A 14,666-nucleotide genomic window follows, 5' to 3' on the forward strand; every position below is an offset into this window, starting at 1 on the left:
TGTATCCTGTAATGCGTCCTTTGAGATGATTCGAATATATTTCCTTTGCAATCTATGTTTGACGCTGAGTGTAATAACAATGTTTGGTTTATTACTTCGACTTTCAATAATTACGTTTGGTTTGTTGTTCTTTGTCACCGTCGCAAACCGCTTTACAATCGATGATCTGTAGCGGTCTTCTTGGCGTCAGCACTACCTGACTACTCACTATAGAACAGCGAGCATTGTGTTTCGTTAACCATACCGGTGTAGCATCCACACTCCACACTAGCCATCAAGACTTTCCCAAAAACATGTGTTTCTGGGCAGTCGAGTGTAGCAAGAATTGACAGCGATAGACACGTGTTTTGCCCATGAGTATAAACTTTACCAGGAACGAACTCGCAATGATTAAAATTTTATGGACACAGTGACCATTATCTAGTCGATATTCCTACTTGTCTAACATGCCTGACAATATGTTTATTGGAATATTTATTTGTTATACAATAATATTACCAGAAGAGCTTGGTGGGTGGGAAGATGATGGCGTTTCTGATGAGGTGGATGCTCTTAAAGGTTGTTGGGTTGCTTTGGGGGTTGAGTTACCTGTAAAATTATGATTAACTTTAATTTTAATATAACTTTAAATATAATGAAATTAAAGACTTCCCTTGTTAAGTGAAATAAAAAAACTTTAAAACAAAATTATTTAATTTATTTTTTACTTCGAAATATTTTTTTCATGAAAGATGTAAATCTGCGCTTCAACGATTGAGGTTTTGAGTCTTGTGAAGCTGAAGATGAAGCTTTCTGAGATGATGATTGAGATCGATTTGAAGCGTTGGTCGGTGTAGTCAGTTGTTGAGATTCTTGAAGGAGATCTAAAAATTAATAGGCTATAATGTAATACAGTATGTTTATTGTTTATATTATACTGTAGTTGCTTAGAAAAGTTTTTGGTGTGGTTGTAACAATACGTAACAAAGATTAACGACAAATACAAATCAATTATTTAGTGATTGGCATGATTGTAAACATTATATTTTCGTGATAATAGACCCTTAACAAAAGCTCTATTGAACTTAAACATGGTGTTACCTTACAAATTGACACAAAGCGGTAAAACTTGCAAAATATCAAATATATAACTGACCTAAACAAAACCTGTACGTATGCTGCCAACAACTCTACAAGACTGCCAACAGATTGTGGCAACTAATGAACCAATACGTAACAAAGAAACTTTCATATGAAAGCATTGTGATCGGTAACTTGCTAATGCGCTGTCAGGAAGAAGGAAGATTTGTGACAATGAGCGACGTGTCACAATGATGTAATAACCCGGATAGCAAAATTGGTTCTTTTTAGATTGATTCAACGTCTGCAGATGGATTAACATCAGATGCACAATTTTTTTCTAAATGGGAAGTATATTTAGATAATTTTTACTTTACAAAGATCAAAGGATGTCGGTTCAACTCCCATCCAGGAAATATTTTTAGACAAGGCACTTAATGACGTTGTCTGAACGTGGCACCAGGTCGACTTGGAACGGTTTTTTACATTTTCATAATTTCAATCTTCAACCATCGAACATCCGTCCGGCTTCTTGCAATGACAATTACTGTTATGATTTGAGTAAAAGCCAAGTCTTATTTGGCACTGGCCACCGGTTAGGAGGATTACAACTGGATCATCTAATGCAGCATGCTATTAAGTCAGTGCTCATATACATATGACCCCCTACTGTGACGTACACCGCGCTTAATGCAGTTGTAGTCCTGTAGAATTTGGTCTAAAAATGGGTCAACCTAGAAAAAATTCTTATAAAGACGTATGATATATCGTTGGAAAGATAATTTTATCAACTTTTCAATGATGGGTTTTGTCATTTTTTTTACCTTGGGGAAAAAAAGTTACAACCAAAAACGTGCCGGAGGGGGTAAAAATTGAAATTAGGAAAAAAATTAACATAAGAATATTTATTTTCTTATCTTTCCTGTAATGGGTGAACAAAAGGTTAGAAACTTATGAATTATCAACAGAAAAGCAGGATATAGATGCAAAAGGTATAAATAAAAATAGAAATATTTATCTGTTTCAGGGGGTAAGAGTGAGCAAGACGGGGGGGGGGGGGGCACCAGTAAAGCTGTCGTTGTTCATTATAACTTTATAATGTTATAGTTTACTTACTACGGTTAGAGTGATACATTGCAGATAGATTCAAGTCAAGAAGAAACAGCAATTTGTGTTAGGCTAAGTGTCTATCGGACTGGTGATTCACTGTGTCATGTTGGAGCTTATTTCTGCGAGAGTGATAGTAGCCTACCATACACTGTTTGGACACTATAATTGGTCATGCTTTGAAAATGGATTGTGAAACTCTGGTTGCAATGGAGAAAATGGCCATATTACATACATCCATACATCATGCCGTAATTTCTTGAGAAACCATGCGAGATCCAAGAAACGTTCAGCCTCAAGCAATGAACAATCCAGTAGCAAGACAGTATCGACAAGGTCAGATCAACAGTCGTTCGACTTTAAAAAGCAGTGTTTTTACTGTGAATATACAGTAGTTGTATGTTTGATGAACGACACCCTGATCGAAATAAATTTGAAAAGGTGCGGACAAAATCGTCAGGAATATATTACGTAACACTTGCTTTATGCCAAAGTAGAGACGATGAACTTGCTAAAACTGTTCAGAAACGACTGCTTAGTGCACACGACCAGGTGTTTGTTGAAGCCAGATACCAGCATGTACTATGCAGAACAAGGTTTGAAAATCCTGCTCGGTATTCAACACCTGGTCGTCCAACATCCACTGAAAAAATGACATTGTTTAATACTGTAGGTAAAAAAAAAAAGGAAGATGATGTACACCGTTGTCAGTATAGGATTGGAATCATGATTTGATTGCAGAATGCCACACAAACCGTGTTGTTTTTCATAATTACTTTCAGGAGGACCTTCACAATCGCTTTATTGATCTTCTCTGGAGCGCATCTTACATCTTCAAGAAGTCACGCCCCAGTTGGTCTGGATACATGAGTGCGAAAACAACGTCGCAATCTAAGCCAAAGTCTGTTGTAACCATGTTACCGGTGATCGACTGTTGTAACCATGTTACCGGTTACACGCTACAGATTTAACAGCTTAACACTCGTTTCTATTGTTTGTGGTTGAACAGTGCCAAAAACTGAATGTCCGAATGGCATGTGTAACCTTCGACCAACAGCTTCATATAAATGCATAGGCTACGACATAGAATCACCAAAGAACATGAGAGTATTTGTTCGATTGGGCGGCTTTCACCAGCTTATGAGTTTTCTGGGATCAATTGGTTCTCTTATGGAAGGAAGTGGCTTGAGAAGAGCTCTTGAGACAGCATACACTCCTGTAACTGTAGGTAGGGCACATGTTTAGTGGGAAGGCAGTTTTCCGCGCTGTGCGAGATCATCTGTTATGCGCAACAGCTATTCTGTCCCTTATGTTGGAAGAATTTTGGAGTGAGTTGACGCTCGGAGAGCAGAGTGCCTTGGAGAAATTGTATGACTCAGACAGTCCTTCTGATCATAATAATGATAACATTGAGCATAAGATGATGGCATTTTTCACCCATAACAAGGAGCAGTTCACACGAGAATCACGTACATCAGCTCTGTGGTTGGACTATGTCAATTACGTTTCAGTTGTGCTGGAGTTTATTCAAGCAGAGAGAACAAGCAACTGGTTACTACACATTTCTGCGTCAAAAAGCATGCTGAAGCTATTTGCTGCCACAGGTCACAATAATTGTGCAAAAACATGTCGCCTGTATCTTTAAACAGTTGCAGAGTTGGAAACAAGTCCCCCAGATGTCTACCAGCAATTTATGTACGGAAATCACACCGTCAGGCGTTCTAACAAACAATTGTATGGGCATAATTCTGAACTGATTCTCATGAACTCTTTAAAAGGAAAAGGCGGAGTCATCGGCAAGGACACCACCGATAATGTATTAAGGGTGTGGAATAAAACCATGCATAATGTATTAAGGGTGTGGAATAAAACCATGCACAGGTGTGCAGAAGTGACAGATGCACTCTGTACAGTCTCATCATTGTCAAATTCTGATGATAAACACAAAGAGGCATTTGCTGGAAGAACCAAACGTGATAGCCTAACAATAATTTCAAAAACGTACAAACCTATGGTTTCGTTCACATAATCCGTTGGAGTTTAGCTTATGGCTCTAGACTCAGGGTTGATTAATAACAACAACAGTGTGGCCAGTGACCGATTTGAGGAGATAGGGGCGTTTATCCAAATTGAACTTGATGATAAAACCTTTACTAATTGTTCCTTCAAGAGGATAAGCAAATAAATGCTATACAGACAGAGCCTTTATGCCAGTCTAAAAATTGATCATGATACTATCACCATTGATCCATTAACACACTTTTTGAGTTTGGTTGTTGTCATAGAGAGAAAGCCAGAAAACGACATTGCAGACTACCGATACTTCTTTTACGGGTTATCACCGTACCCAATGTCACTGTTCAAAGATGGAATTTTACGAAGTGCGCAAAAATCAAAACTGAAGTCATACATCTTGCACAAAGTTGAAATGACAAAAGAACCTGACTCCACCAAGAACCAAAGAACGTTGGTTTTGAATCTTTATTCTCGGACTGACAAAGCCTTGACAGGTTATTCCTGATAGTTTCGCATACTTGTAGAGGCTTTTGACGCAGGGCCAGTTACCGAGATTGACAGAGTGAAGTTTCCGATTGTTGAAGTGTTATTGGCGGGAAATTATTCCATCCATTAGGTCCCGCTGATTGGAAAGCAGTCCTTAGAATGCGTTGCTCAAGCGCACACACCGAGAGTCGAACCAGCGCAGCTTGATGAAGCTTCTTCGTTCACGAAGTCACAGGCTAACCAATTAAGCTATCGGGGTGGACTCACATGGGAAACGACCACAGAAGTACAAGGAAATGGTCATGTCTAATCGTTCACCTGTTGATCCGGCTCTTCTTCCACCATCACCACAAGCCGCATACTATCATGGCCTCAGAGTATATCACCAGCTGAAAGTTTGGAGAACTAGCAACTCAGATTTGAAACCATTGTAATGGGGTTGGCAGAAGAAAGATGACATGTTTTCTCCAGTCATGACGGATGTAGCTACTGCACCAGAAGATGTCTTGAAAATCTTTCGATGTAGCTGCAAGGGATCATGTGACAGACGCTGCTTTTGTCGGAAAGCGGGCTTAACAGGCACATCATCAAGCAAAGAACGACACGGTGTTAATCAAAGATTCCACCCATCAAAAACGCTCTAGTAGCCTACGTCGTCTCAAACTGTTGAATTGAATGATCAAAATTCTTGCCAAACTGAAAGGAACATCTTTTTTTCAAACTATATGCAAACAAAGATTTGTGATGGCTTTAACGAAACAACTGGAGTTGAATGGTTTTAAAATTCATTTGTGCCCCAGTGTTGCAGATACAACAATCGTTCAAGTTGCTTTGATTTGGTAGGTAGGACACCTGTAACTGTGTAGGCTACTCCGACGATACTGATGTCCTTTTCTTATCTAGTGCATCCGTGACTATTCTAATATCTTCTTGCCAAACATTACAAGAGGGAAAAACTACCAGCAAAGATAGTGCTACAGAATTAGAGATGTTGTTGCGAAGGTAGATGTTCTTGTTTTGGAGTGGCTGTGATACAACTTCAGCAGTTCATAAATTCGGCAAGATGTCTATTTGAGAAGTTGAAATCAAGCAAGTTTGCGAAATGTTGCTGATGTTTTCTACGAAGACGACATGTCTCCATACCAAGTTGGCAGGGCTTGGATATGGTTCTTCGAACTTTTAAACTTGTCTACATATATTTTACCACAAATCACTAAACAGAAGAACGAGGAAATGGTCATGTCTAATCGTTCTCACATTAATCCGGCTCTCCTTTCACAATCACCACGAGCTGCATACCACCACGGCCTCAGAGTATAGCCTATCATCAGACATGCACAAATATTACAGTCGTGTTTGATGACGAATTGGGAGAAGAGATAAATTTTATGGATGCGTTTGCATCACTTTGATTGAAATGTGTTTACATTTTATTAGAACTTAAAACTGTAAATGTCGTTTTTACATCTTCACAGCTGGTTTAACCCTAGCAACCCAGTAAACATTGATTGTTGGGGCAACATTGGCAAGAAGTTGGCCGCAACATTGGCAAGATGCAGACGCCAACATTGGCAAGATGTTTTATGCACCATTTGGATGCATCTGGCCAGCGTTGGCGTCTGCATCTTGCCACCGTTGGCTTCTGCATCTTGCCAACATTAGATTATGCATCTTGCCAACGCTGGCTTCTGCATCTTGCCAACATTGGCTTCTGCATCTTGCCAACGGTGGCAAAATGTTTTATGCACCATTTGGATGCATCTGGCCAGCGTTGGCGTCTGCATCTTGCCAACGCTGGCTTCTGCATCTTGCCAACGTTGGCTTCTGCATCTAGCCAACATTGGCTTCTGCATCTTACCAACGGTGGCAAAATGTTTTATGCACCATTTGGATGCATCTGGCCAGCGTTGGCGTATGTATCTTGCCACCGTTGGCGTTTGCATCTAACCAACGACGACTTCTGCATCTAGCCAACGTTGGCTTCTGTATCTTGCCAACGTTGGCAAAATGTTTTATGCACCATTTTGCTTCATCTTGCCAACGTTGGCTTCTGTATCTTGCCAACGTTGGCAAGATGGCTTGTGCACCATTTTGCTTCATCTGGCGCCTAAATTCTGGTTGACTTTTATGCACCATGATGCTGCTTCATCTGATCTATTGACTATTGTGATGCCCGCGCTTTGACCAAGGTTGGCCATGCGAAGCAAGCTGGTGCATAAAACATCTAAACAGCATTGGCATCTACATTTGCCAAACGTTTCTGTACTTAAACCTCGCTCATCACCAAAAGTTTATTGTTGAACCTAGCTAATCCTTGGGCGAAAGAACAGCAGCAACACGGATTTATAAGCAACACTTCTCCCTTTGTGACAAAGCAAAGTAACAGCCGAGCTTCGTATATTTTCACATTTATTAGAAACAAGCCACATCAAATCGTATTGATAGATGGAGATTCATTGCACATCAGCAGCTTTTTCTTGTGTATCTTTATCATTGTGAATTCCTGCGAATGAAACAAAAATATTTAATTCAAGAGGGCTGTTTGGCAACAGTGTAGGAATCATAGGCGTAGCCAGGGGGGCAAAAGGGGCCATGCCCCCCCAAATTTTCAAACTTTGGATTCCGAAGTTGAGCCCTTTGTTGAAAATGCAATAAAGTTTGTAGAATTTTATATCGTTTTCCAAGACATCTGGCTATTAACACCCCCAAGGACTTGTTTTACAGAAAGACAGAAAAACACAAGAAACAGAAATTACAGAAAGACACCAATAAATTTTCCAAATCGTAAATCGCCCAAAATTTACGCGATTTACATTTCTTTGAACTAATTTGTGGAAGCAATTTCAGAATGGCTTACTCTGTTGGGCTTTTGTGTAGTTATTGAGTTTTTGTTTAGCTGTGTTTTTGGTGTTCTCTAATTCAGCCGCAGTTTTTGCCAGTTCGTGTGTAAGAGCTATCTTTAATAAGTTAATAGCTGTTTAACTGCTAATAAATTCCATACAAATATTACCCTAAAAGTGTTTTCAGAAAGCGCTATAATCCATTATTTGAGTGTAATTTTTCAAAAATTGTTCGGGGGAGCATGCCCCCGGACCCCCTTAGAATACGCGTGCCTTCGGCACGCTCTAACCCCGCTACCAGTTTTATTGCTTCAACCCACCAGGATACGCCACTGCACATCAAGTGGCGATGGCTTTAAATCAAACACTTTGTTGTTCTCTTCAATTCATCAAATATTTGGTCCCCCCAAAACATTTTTGTGGCTACGCCACTGTGTAGGATTTTGATCAGTTGTCGTTCAGGATACTACGAAGTTAATTGACAATCTGCAATATCAATGTAATATTCCTCTCTCCAACGTGCGTGACAAAAAACTTATCATTCGATTCTGCGCCACGCAGAGCAATAATCAAGTTCCAATACATTCTAATTGCGTGTACAGTAGTTATTCAACAACTAAAGCAACACATGCGCTGTTGTCTTTCAAACATATAACAAGCTCACCAAAAGTTAGTTTTTGCCGTTTTCAGCCACCTTGCCTGTCCTTCCAATTTCGAAATCACTCTGAAACTCTTCATCAATTTGCTGCACGGCAGCAGCTTTGTCGTGCGCCATCACCATGTCTAATCATGAAAGTAAAAAAAGAAGTGTTAAATCAGTATATAAATGCCGACATAGCCTACTAACCACCATGTTCGTTGTTCATATCAATGCGAATACACCACTAAAACATTTTCATACATTACTCAATACTCTTCACAATTACATCATACATTAATCAAAAGAACAAAATGGCATAGTTATGACATAATCATTTAGTCGTAGTAAAAACATTTATCCGTACTCACCAAGAACAATCTTTTTCAGATTCTTTTTTAAACAATCAAACGAGTGCTTAGACTTCACGACGTTTTTTTTTTCCTTTCTTTTTTCTCGACATGCTTTGAACTGTGTTGTGTTCGATAATAATAGTTGGTAATAAGTCCACTGATACAATCGCTTGCATTTTTGCCAACAGCTTGACTTAAATTTGCTATCTGAAAAATGTAAATCGAATGTAATGACAGGGGTTTCATCCATCATATTAAAAAGCTTCAGCACTTGTTACAGACATTTTCGACTGTTACAAATGACAGCCAACGTTTAAAGTTTATTTCGGGATTCCAGTCGTCTGTTTTGTTGCGTATGTAGGTCGCAGTGTAGGCTACTGTAGGCTATGTTGTCGAAATGGGCGCAAAATAAAACATGTTATTATTATTATTATTCAGTTGACGGCAATGAAAGCTACATTTGCAAATACTCTACAACCATCACAGACCTATCCACACGACATAAAAATACAAACACATTCAAGCAGTCAGGCAAACACTGCCGGAGCAGCAAAATCAAAGATTGAGCAGAACCCTACACATGTTGTGGGACATCACAAGCTCTGCTACTTTGCTGATATCTTCTTAGCACTCATCTAGAAGCACTGGCACTAAATTTGTCACGAGAATATTTCATATGAAAGTTTTCCATTGGTCATTGAGTTTTATAACTTTCTCTAAATTGAGTTTTATAACTTTCTTTAAATTGTGTAAACGTAGCCTAGTGACAAAAACGACTTTACACAATTATTTCAGGTTCAATGAATAAAAGACATTCACTTACCAGGTTTTCATAAACATTGTCGTAAGTCATTCCTATAGTTTCATTTTGATCATTTCTAAAACTTCTTTCGGCCGTAATAGGCCTATCTCAATTGAATTCGATTTTTTATATTTTCGATGCAAGAAGCGAAAATTTCTCTTAGCGCTGTTCACATAAGCATTGTGCTTTCGGCTCTCCACGTAATTGTGTATTGAGCACAACCGCCATGATTGAACAGTCGAAGTGAATCGAGTGACGTCATAATCCCTTTAGCAAAGGATTACGTCATGGCCTTTGTCTTCCTTCATAAAAAAACCAAGTTCTTCTGCTAAATTGCATCTCCTCACGTTGATATAACACATCGCCGCATTCTAAAGCTTTGTTGCCTCTTTCACTTCAACGCGTCATATTGCCCAGTCAAAGTTTAAGTAGTGACGTCATAATGGAGTTTTCACAACAATTATTGTGCCTGTAGTATTGTTCTATGCACCGCGAGAGGAGAAAAAACGATTCGCCGCATCGTTGAAAGTAAAAGTAGCGATCGTTTTGTGAAATCTCGCTTCAAGAAATTGAGGAGAGATTTCGACGCAACATGACTGCTCCTGAAGCAGGCCTATTGTGCAAGCTTTGCTACATTTAAAGTAAAGACGCCCCTTTGTTGGCGACACGAGAATCTCACCCACGTGGTCAAAATCAGACAGTGAGCGAGACTGCTCTCAGAACAAAATCAACAAGTGATACTGCATCAATCGATTTTTTTTACATTGATTCAGCGTCTGCAGACAGGTCAGCAGCGCGGCGGCAGTGCAGCCGCAACTCAATGATTACATGATCACCACAATCATGCTGCTGTGTCGAGCGCTACTAAACATCAACAAGTGAATTCGATTAAGCTTACAAGTTGTTTTAAATTTTCTTGGACTGCACGCAAATTTTGAGGTTAGTCCTGAAAAAATGTTTTCAAAAATATTACAAAACATTTTAGTATAGTTAAACTTGAAAATTAAAAAAGCTTTTGTTAAACACAAGAAAAAAATGAAGACCTGGCAACTTGAATTAGCAACCACGTTTTTAAGTTTATCGCTTGTTAGTTACCTTACCAACGTCTGCAGACGTTGAATCAATGTAAAAAGAACGGATTATGCTAGTTGGGTATTGCAGGCGCCAAAGCCTAAACTTTCTGGAAGTGTTCTCTGAATCACAATACATTTATTGCACTAAATTATCTGAAGCAATTGAATATGAACAAACGATTTTTATCATGGCGTTGTTGGTACAAGAATACGGTATGCGAAAGAAACTGTGTTTTTCCACTAAACCACATGAGTCATTTAGTTAAAGAGTCATTTTATTGTTGGCTATTAATATTTTCAAAGAATAAATCCAGTGAAGCTGAAATAAAGTAGCCAACGTTGCAATTGTTTATTTTGTAGAAACGCGTAGGGCGAATGGAAACTTTAAACTGGTTCGGTATCAAGCACGTTATCGCGTTCGCGTTTTGTTGCTCCAGCCTTTTTCTAGACCTCTGCTCCGTTTGGCATAAACAAACTTGGCAAACTGTTGGCTACCCTTCTGACCAACGCTGGTCTTAAATATTCATAGTATACTTGTACGGTATCAAAAAATAATAACAGCATTGATAGCATATTATAAAAATGTAAAATTGTAGCAAAATCATGGTATACATTTGCATAATTTTAAAGAAAACACCGAAATTGTTATGAATTGGCACAACGCTGGCAATGCTTCTGACCGATGTTAGCCAACCACACAACTGTGTTTTGAAGCAATACCACATGAAAAGAGGTTTGTGTTAGTAATTTTAAAGATTAAAACAAATAAACCTGAAATAAAATCTTTGAGACCTTTTTGAACGCATGATAAGAAATAAGTTATTGAAATTGATGGCGTATTGTTGGCAACATGTTGGACATAATTGCCAATCTTGTGCCCTCACATCCAGCATATAGCCGACATTGCAATTGTTTATTTTGTGGAAACGTGTAGGGCAAATGGAAACTTAAACTGTTTCAGTATCAAGCACGGAATCACGTTCGCGTTTCTGTTGCTCCTACCTTTTTCTAGACCTCTGCTCCGTTTGGCATAAACAAACTTGGCAAACTGTTGGCTACACTTCTGACCAACGCTGGTCTTAAATATTCATAGTATACTTGTACGGTATCAGAAAATAATAACAGCATTGATAGCCTATTATTATAATGTAAAATTGTAGCAAAATCATGGTATACATTTGCATAATTTTAAAGAAAACACCGAAATTGTTATGAATTGGCACAACGCTGGCAACGCTTCTGACCGATGTTAGCCAACCACACAACTGTGTTTTGAAGCAATACCACATGAAAAGAGGTTTGTGTTAGTAATTTTAAAGATTAAAACAAATAAACCTGAAATAAAATCTTTGAGACCTTTTTGAACGCATGATAAGAAATAAGTTATTGAAATTGATGGCGTATTGTTGGCAACATGTTGGACATAATTGCCAATCTTGTGCCCTCACATCCAGCATATAGCCGACGTTGCAATTGTTTATTTTGTGGAAACGTGTAGGGCTAATGGAAAGTTTAAACTGTTTGGGTATCAAGCACGTTATCGCGTTCGCGTTTTGTTGCTCCAGCCTTTTTCTAGACCTCTGCTCAATTTGGTATAAACAAACTAAAATGAAACTACTTTGTTGGCAAACTGTTGGCTACCCTTCTGACCAACGCTGGTCTTAAATATTCATAGTATACTTGTACGGTATCAGAAAATAATAACAGCATTGATAGCCTATTATTAAAATGTAAAATTGTAGCAAAATGATGGTATACATTTGCATAATTTTGAAGAAAACCCCGAAATTGTTATGAATTGGCACAATGCTGGCAATGCTTCTGACCGATGTCAGCCAATCACACAACTGTGTTTTGAAGCAATACCACATGAAAAGAGGTTTGTGTTAGTATTTTTACAGTTTAAAACAAATAAACCTGAAACAAAATCTTTAAGACCTTTTTGAACGCATAATAAGAAGTATTGAAATTGTTGGCGTAATGTTGGCAATGTTGGCAAAATGTTGGACAAAATTGCCAGCCTTGTGCCAACATACCCAGCATATAGCCGACGCTGGCCCAGCAATCAATGTTTGCTGGGAAGACCGGGCTTTTTTGGCACTCCAGGACTTGGGGGACACAGTGTTATTGTAACAAAACACCCTATGAAATAGCATTTTAACTAAAACCTTCTTCACTACGTCCTATATAGCTTTTATGTGTTGCTTACATATCCTTGCTTATAAAAGAAAAACCTTTTATTTCGGTGAAATCTATCCTGTTATCTCCTTCTCGGTCAACTTTTACTCCCTTAGACGTGTGATAAATACCTCCTAATTAGGTTATGTTTTATATTTTTGCTTTTCGATTGTTAGTTTGCTTTTTTGATAGTAATATTCCAATTTATGGTGTTGTATTCTGTTACAAAGGTAACGTATTTTAGCTTATAATTGTATTATAATATTGAGCAAATTAGTGTTTTACCCCCCCGGCACGTTTTTGAACGTAACTTTTTTTCCCCGAGGTAAAAAAAATGACAAAACCCATCATTGAAATGCTGATAAAATTATCTTTTCAACGATATATAATTCGTCTTTATAAGAATTTTTCTAGGTTGACCGAAAATTCTACAGGACTACTGTGTGGCTAAAGCGCTGTGAAGCAAAGATTGCCACCAATACAAGTCCCACCAGGCACGTAACAAACAAATATTGACTTAGTTTTCTGCAGGCTAGCGATCAACAATATTTTTCGGCACAGGGCCAATTGTGATTGCATCAGTGTTGACGTAGATTCAAATGGAGGAAGCTGCTGGTTGACTACAGAGCTCGATAGGCCTAAAACGATGTTGTAAAAACAAAATGCATAAATTTAATATTTTTGAAATAATGTTAGAACCCATTCTACAAACTGCACTGCCCACAATTCATTCCCCACTGTACAATACACTGCTCTGAAGCAGCTGACAAGAAAGCACATACTGTCGCAACATATTTAGCCAATATTCCTACTTGAGGCAATTTGTGAAGTCGAAGTTGATGGTTGCATCAGTTTTGACGTAGATTTTACTGAAGGAGGTTGGTGCATTGTAGTGCTCGATTGATCTATAGATTTGAAAAAAGAATTTATTGTTTGTGCTATATATATTATTTAGTTATAGCAGACAAACAAGCAAAGATTGTTTATTGCCACAATGCACTCGCTGTGTAACACTTGTGCCTCTTCTAACAAAAAGTTATGAAATACAAAATTGAGAAAATACAATTGACAAAATCAAAAAATATTATTGCATAATCGTCTGAGCGCTCAATCACAAATAACGTCAAGGATTCGATTGCCATTGGTATTTGTTGAAAGGAATATCAATTGAATTTCTCCATAAAGATAACAAATTATATCTTGACTTGGCCTATTATAATGAAAAAAACCCTCTATGATTAGATTTGTTGTTAGTGGTACGATAAATAAACTGTAGATGAAATAGAAATTAACCTTTGTATATGATCGGATCCAAAAGGAGTCCTGATGCAAATTGTACAACAACAGCCCAGTGATCCTTCAGCAGGTTATTTTGAACAAAAGATCTAAAATCTCTTAATGACATTTCACGACAGATGTATAAAGCACTGAAGTACTCTTGGAAGGTCTGGTAACTAAAATAGAAGCGTTGCTGCCCTTCCAGGAGTGGACATTCTCTGTTTGGTACCAATAGAGTGACGACAAGATCTTGAACTTCCTGACTGGAGAGATGTTCTGTTTCAAGGTCGTCTGCTGTGATTAAGACGGTTCCTCTTTTTGTTGCTTCGTACGCGATTTTGGAAAGTCTGATGATAATATCATCTGATATGGAAACGGCGTGTCCTGAAGTTTTAAGATTTAACAATACAATATAAAATATTCTGGTCATTGTGGATATATCATCAATTTGTGACGATCCAAGAGATGCTCTCACGTAGAGCTGCAGCATCAGAGGATTGTGGCAGATTGACGTTAAATGTGGAGTTTTTTCTGTAAGTTCGTTCCAAAGAATCTCGGATTGTTGTTGGTCGTTTACTAAGGCGTCAAATAGCGTTTTCATGTCGTCAGATGTCAGATCACGAATGAAGTAAGTGTGTTTGGGTCGACATATTTTTGGAATTTTAAGCATAGCGTGTGGTCGAGAAGTGAATATCAAATGACAATTTTCAAGAAATTTTCCTAAACAAAGATTCGAAACAAGTTCCCAATATTGAAGTGGAGTGTTGTAGTTGGATTTTTTCACATTTACGTTTAAGTTCCAACTTACTTGATCAAATCCATCCAAAATAATGAAGC

At 38.2% G+C, this 14,666-nt stretch overlaps 1 protein-coding gene and 1 long non-coding RNA gene across 2 annotated transcripts in view; both read right to left on the bottom strand.

Moving 5' to 3' along the window:
• The window catches only part of LOC145765718 (uncharacterized), a 1,283,504-nt gene that overhangs the window by 1,116,741 nt on the left and 152,097 nt on the right, over positions 1–14,666 (bottom strand). The gene's annotated exons all lie outside the window — the stretch shown is intronic.
• On the bottom strand, positions 6,996–8,697 carry LOC145786171 (uncharacterized). Its single transcript, XR_014291281.1, has 3 exons — positions 8,517–8,697; positions 8,173–8,291; positions 6,996–7,171 (listed from the first exon to the last, which is right to left on the bottom strand). It is a non-coding gene; the product is annotated as an uncharacterized LOC145786171 (long non-coding RNA).

This window comes from Aplidium turbinatum, chromosome 2 (assembly GCF_918807975.1).
Source record: "Aplidium turbinatum chromosome 2, kaAplTurb1.1, whole genome shotgun sequence".
NCBI classification, from domain to species: Eukaryota; Metazoa; Chordata; class Ascidiacea; order Aplousobranchia; family Polyclinidae; genus Aplidium; species Aplidium turbinatum.